We start from the raw sequence: 6,188 nt of genomic DNA, 5'->3' as shown, positions 1-6,188 counted from the left end.
AAGATAATTTTATCCTTATTTATTTCTTTATTTCTTTATTTTTTATTTACTAATAATTTATTGATTTGTTTATTATGAAAATAATTATTTATTTCCTTTTATCAAAGATATTAAATAAAGATCCTTAAACCCTAAGCACGCCGTCCTCTTCCACCATTTCTTCTTCGGTCATCTCCACCTCCACCGGTATCATCGCCGGCTTCAAGGACTTCAGGACATCTTCGCCTCTTCGGGCACTCCAACAATGCTATCAAACCATTACCCACCACAACTCAACCCACCCTCCCTCTTCCATTTCCAATTTTTCCTTCTGTCCTCACCGAAATCAGGTCATCGAACCAGGTACAAGTCCATCACGCAAGATCGGATAAGAGGGACATTGAGATCGGAGAAGCAGGTCGGATCGAACTCAAATCGTCTCCATTGACAATCCTCCTCTGCGATAACACAATCATGCGAACCCTAGATGATGCGACGATGGCAGCGCGCTGATGACGATGTCGGCTCATAGTTAGCGATGGTGGTTCACCGATCGAACGAAGTGCAGACTTACAACCCCCTCTTGCCATCTCCCTCTGTAATGAATCAGATTTGCAGGTTTAGTGAATCAGGTTTGCTTTCAATTTAAGAACCCTAAATCGTTTGCTTTCAATCAGTTTTGTATCAAATCAGATTATCCATCTCCCTGACTCTTACTTCCTAATTTACCCTGATTATTCTTTCCTATTTTGCAGGTGGGTTTCCGATGGAGGATGGTGGTGGTGTTAACAATAAATGTGCCTGGTTCGATGGTGGTTTGAGTATATGTTGTTAGTTTGTAGTTATTTTTAGTGAAACATGTTAACATTAACGAAGGAGGGGGTTGGGTGAAGTGAGGGATAGCGGTGATGCTACATTTTCCGGTGAGAAGTAGTGGTGGTGCTCCATTTTCTGGTGGTGGCGTAGATTACCGGTGGTGGTGGTGGTGGTCAGTTCTTACTCCACAAAATAGAAAAATAACTAAAATAATTTTTAGTAATTAAAAATAATCAGGGCAAATAATTAAAATAATTTTAATAATTAAATATGTTCAAAATAAATGAAAAAGAAAAGAAAAAGGGTATTATATTTTTTTATGTATCAAAAGGGATGAAACATGCAAATTTAAATTAACGAGGGATGTACCGTGCAACTTTTAACAATACGAGGGACGGTCCAAGTTAATTTTTAAAAATAAGGACTAAACGTGTATTTTGACACCTGCATGAGAGACGATTCGTGTAATTTACTCAAAAGTGAAAGAAAAATATGATGTCGAGAAGCTTCTTGTACACACTCTTATGCTTTATTAAAAACAAATACATTTGCACACCTCTTCTCTATTTAATCACGATTCATTAAATGCTCTCCGACTCGTTCACACCCTCACTTACAAATACATTCCCTTCCCTGTTCCCACACCTCTTTTTTATTTTAATCAGGATTTCATTAAATGCTCTCAGACTCTTCACACGCTCACCTACACCTCTACTCATTTCTCACCACACACTCTTGTTCACACCCATGCCCATTCACCCTTATCTACATACACGTAAACACATGTTTTATTATTATTATTTTTTTAACTTTTTAAATATCTATCAAATTCTTGACTAAGTGACTCTAGACGAGTAGACCCTATCTAAATCTAAAATAAGATATATATTAATCGTTTTTATAAAAAAATATGTATTTTCGGTTTGTATAATTATCTTTTTGCAGTTTATACTATCATAAAAATTCAATATAAAATATAAGTTTGTACGTATAGGTATAAGAGTTTAATAAATTAATTTTTTTAATTAAAGAAAAGTTTACAAAACAAATAGAAAATTCGGTGGTGACGAAAGATATTACATATTTCATTTCCTTAGATTCGAACGCATATTCACCGTTCATCTTTGAGATGAGAGAGAGGACAGAGATTAGGGTTAAAGATGTTACACACTATAATATCTATTAGTTTTTCATTCGATCTTGTTATTGAGAGTGTTTCTTAGATTTTTCTTTCAGATGTTTCGTTCGATCTTGTTATTAACAGATTCTGTTAGTTTTTCGTGCAATTGCAACTTTGAATCTTTTGGGCGACAAATTCTGATGTAATTCCAAATCTCTCCTCTACACAATAATTGAATTCGTTCTCTCTCCGTCAATTTCATCCATGTCTCCATTATACTAACCAGATCTACTTCTCAGAAGGGATTAACTGATGAAGCTGTTAAGTGATAGCTGAATGTTCTCCACCACCAGCAAGGTAAAAAGACTTATCCCAATCTGCTGCACAAATTTCTCCCTAAAATAGTAGGATCCATGCCAATTTAGATGATATTACTTCCTGGTTGCAGGAAATAGTAAGCGAAAATGTAATCTGGGTTTAACTATGGTAACAAATGAAAAGAGAAAAATAATTAGGTATGAAGCCTGCTTGGTAGATGCAAGTGGTATTGTTGGGCGTGAAGGTGATAAGAAGGTATTGCTTCAAAAGCTTTTGGGGGATGAAGATGAATCATGTAATCAAAACTTTAGTATCGTGTTCATAGTTGATAGTTGGTGTGGGTGGAGTTGGTAAAACCACTCTACTTTTGTATGGTGAAGTGGGAGTGAAGGATCACTTCAAACTCAGGGCTTTGGATTGTGTTTCTGATGAGTTCAAGATTTTCAATATAAGCAAAGTTATGGATCAATGGGTGACGGAGGAAAACAAGGAATTTGCAGATTTGAATCTACTTGAAGAAATGCTTAAAGAGAAGCTCGTGAAGAAATGTTTTCTAATAGTTTTAGATGATGTATGGAATGAAAGCTATTTGTCTTTGGCTTTAAGAACACTTGGGAGGTTATTGAGGACAAAAACGTATGAGAAGGAATGGAAGGAAAGAGAGATGAGATTGTTCCGGCTCTTAGACTAATTTCCATGATCTTTCTGCATCTTTGAAGCAGTTGTTTGCATACTGCGCAGTGTTCCCTAAGGATTATAAGTTTGATAAGTTGGAGATGGTCACATTCTGGATGGTAGAAGGGTTTTTGCAACAACAATCAAGATCCTTTTTTCTACATGCGCCTAATGACAGATTGTTGTTTGTGATGCATGACCTCATAAATGACTTGGCCACATCTGTTGCTGGAGATTTTTTTTCAAGGTTAGACATTGAGATGAAGAAGGAAATTAGGAAAGAAGCTTTGGAAAAGTACCTCCATATGTCATTTGTTTGTGAGGATTACATGGTTTACAAAAGGTTCAAGGCATTCAAAAGAGCTAAAAGCTTAAGAACATTTTTAGGAGTATCCTTTGAGGTGAAAGAAAATTGGGAAACATTTTACTTATCAAATAAGATCCTCACCGACTTACTTCACGAGTTACAGCTGCTAAGGGTCCTAAATTTGAGTCATCTTAGCATAAGCGAGGTACCTGAATCCATCGGTAGTTTGAAGCACTTGCGGTATCTTAATTTATCTCGAACTAGTATCACACATTTACCGGAACATATCTGCAATCTTTATAATTCACAAACGTTGATCGTTTTTGGCTGTCACAAACTAATTAAGTTGCCCGAGAGCTTTTCATACCTTAAATGTTGTGGCATTTTGACATTGGGGGTACTCCATTTTTGGATAAGATTTCATTCCATTAGGGATTGATGAGTTGAAAAGCCTACAAACTCTCAGCAAGATGATTGTTGAAGCCTGAAGGTATCAACTGCTTTCCAATAACCAAACTTAAAAAATTGAAAATCTCCATGGGAAATTTTCCTTTTCGGGGTTAAGCGTGTTTGAACATCTAGAGAAACAAACATGTACAAACATGGATGCTTCATTTCCACCTGGGCTTTGGCCTCCAAAGCTGTGTTTCCTTAAAATAGGAGGTTTGAAGAAGCCCATCTCAGGGTGGGGCCTACAAAATTTTCCTCCATCTCTTACTACTCTTCGCATAAATGGATTTTAGAAATTGGAATCGTTTTCAATGGGACTCCAACATCTCACATCCCTCCAACATCCCAGCATTGACAACTGCCCAAAGGTGATGGATCTGCCTGAATTTGAGCATTGACAATTGCCCAAAGATGATGGATCTGCCCGAATTTGAAAGGAGTAATAGAGGTGGCTACTATTGGCCCCTGATCTCCCTTATCTCCTGCCATAACACAAGTGAGGTGGAATGACAAGGTTATTGTGAAGGTATATTACTAGATCTTCAAATTTCCTTTTTTATTTTATTTTGCAAGTTAATATAAGAGAAAATTCCCGATGAATATACTGATTGTTGTCTTGATGTGCAGACTCAATTGCTATTGGAATCAGTTGGCTATCAATGAAAGAGCTGTGAAACTTCAAAGCCTTGGAGTTGAATTATCCATGAATACAAGGAATCATGCAGAGGTTGCAGGCAATGAAAAGAGCCCTGCAAGGAGGAAGAGAACTTGGTCAATTACTAAACTGTGCATATAATATGGTTTTAAGAAATTGAATTAGTTTTAATGACATTAGAACATAGAATTAGTGATGACAAAGTTTTATCTACATATATGTATATTGTCAAAATGTCTGTTTGTATCTCAATATACAGTTGCTACTTGAGTATATATGTATATTATCCATTTTTCATATTTTCTGCTGATTTTATTTATTGAATATGATTAAGTTGTATAAAAAATTCAGCTTTTGTGTGTATCTCTCTCTAACCTTTGACTTATTTTAGTTTAGACGTGCATAAAATAGATAATTTATTTTTCTTTGGTTCAAAACGCAGATTTTTTATATTATCTTAGAATATAATGTGAATAACATTAAAAAGTTAGTTTCTCAATATTTTTCTGAGGAATTGAGATTCAGTTGTAAACATGGAAGGGCCAAAATGGATTTTAAAATGAATCAAAATGGTTACGCATCTACACAAGTTACAACCAAGGAGTAAAAGATTAAATGTTGGTGGATGCAAGAATTTATAAATAAAAGAATTAGAGAAGATACAAAATGTGGCGATCTACAATGGAAGAAGGTGACATGGTGTTGCTTGCTGGTTAAGATGTTGGCACATTAAAAAATTCATCATGTGGCTTCCAAAGTTGACTTCTTTCTAGTTATAAACAAAGTATGACGAACTATTCACCAATTAAATGCACCAAAGATACCATTTTAGGTGGTAAACGGTATGTAGGAAGTTTGTTTATTTAATAAATAAATAAACATAAACAAAAAATTTCGTTTGTTTACCTATAGGAACGAACATGAACAATGGTCTTATTTAAAAGTGAAGCCTTTAAGAGTGACTTTAGTTTTATAACTTATACATTATGTTATCAAAAGTAACACTTCTAACTACAAATCAACATCATATATTAAAAATGTGACAATCAATTTCTATAGTCTTTGATTTTGATATTCATGTTCATTTATGTTTGTTTATTTATGTCTGTTTATGTTCATATATTTTTATTTATGTTTTTTAAGTTCATTCGTTTATGTTCGTTTAGCACCGTAACGAACATAAACCACCAAACACTAACAAGGTAATTTCTTAAATGATAGAAAATGAACAAGAACAAAAAACATTTTCGATTACTTATTTGTGTTCATTCGTTTATTCGATTAACTTAAACAAACAAACGTGAACGTTCATGTTCGTTATGTTCGTTTACGGCTCAAATGAAAATGATAATATTGAATTGATTGCTTTCAAAATTAATCAATCTTGATGCATAAGGTATTGTTTGTTATGTCGTAATCAAATAGAGAACGATAGAATAAGTAATGAAATTTTTTTGTTTGTTTGATTTTAATCCACGAATGAAGATGTTTTTTTTTTCATTCCTAGAGGAATTGAATAATATATTATAATTAAGTTTCTTTTATTAATATAATAAAAAATTGAAACTTCAATTATACTTTTTTTTACATTCCAAAATCAATTTGACATTACTTTTTATTACATTTATGGCTATAGACTTTACTTTATTTTTTTTTTTCGTATACTATTTTATTAAATGATGAATAACTTTCTTCGTTATTTGAATTACATAGGAATATATATTTTAAACGAAATTAAATATGTTTATATCCAATTTATTTAATGATATATTTTTTATTTAAGTAAAGTTTATTTTAAAATATAATCGACTTTTATTTAGCAAAAATCTAATATATTATCTTTCAATCCTCGGATAAATTATTATGTT

General features: G+C 33.3%; 1 long non-coding RNA gene across 4 annotated transcripts; it reads left to right on the top strand.

The window, feature by feature from the left end:
* Positions 1 to 1,778: 1,778 nt before the first annotated feature.
* LOC145167487 (uncharacterized) lies at positions 1,779 to 4,619 on the top strand. 4 transcript variants are annotated; one of them, XR_013741198.1, is made up of 4 exons: positions 1,848 to 2,117; positions 2,215 to 2,272; positions 2,364 to 4,191; positions 4,293 to 4,619. It is a non-coding gene; the product is annotated as an uncharacterized LOC145167487 (long non-coding RNA). The 4 variants fall into 4 exon arrangements; XR_013741197.1 differs by having other exon boundaries at positions 1,846 to 2,117; positions 2,215 to 4,191; XR_013741196.1 differs by having other exon boundaries at positions 1,850 to 2,272.
* The last annotated feature ends 1,569 nt before the right edge of the window (positions 4,620 to 6,188 follow it).

Source organism: Lactuca virosa, chromosome 3 (assembly GCF_052849685.1).
Source record: "Lactuca virosa cultivar CGN04683 chromosome 3, Lactuca_virosa_CGN04683_v6, whole genome shotgun sequence".
Classification (NCBI taxonomy): Eukaryota; Viridiplantae; Streptophyta; class Magnoliopsida; order Asterales; family Asteraceae; genus Lactuca; species Lactuca virosa.
This window is presented reverse-complemented; position numbering and strand designations above follow the sequence as displayed.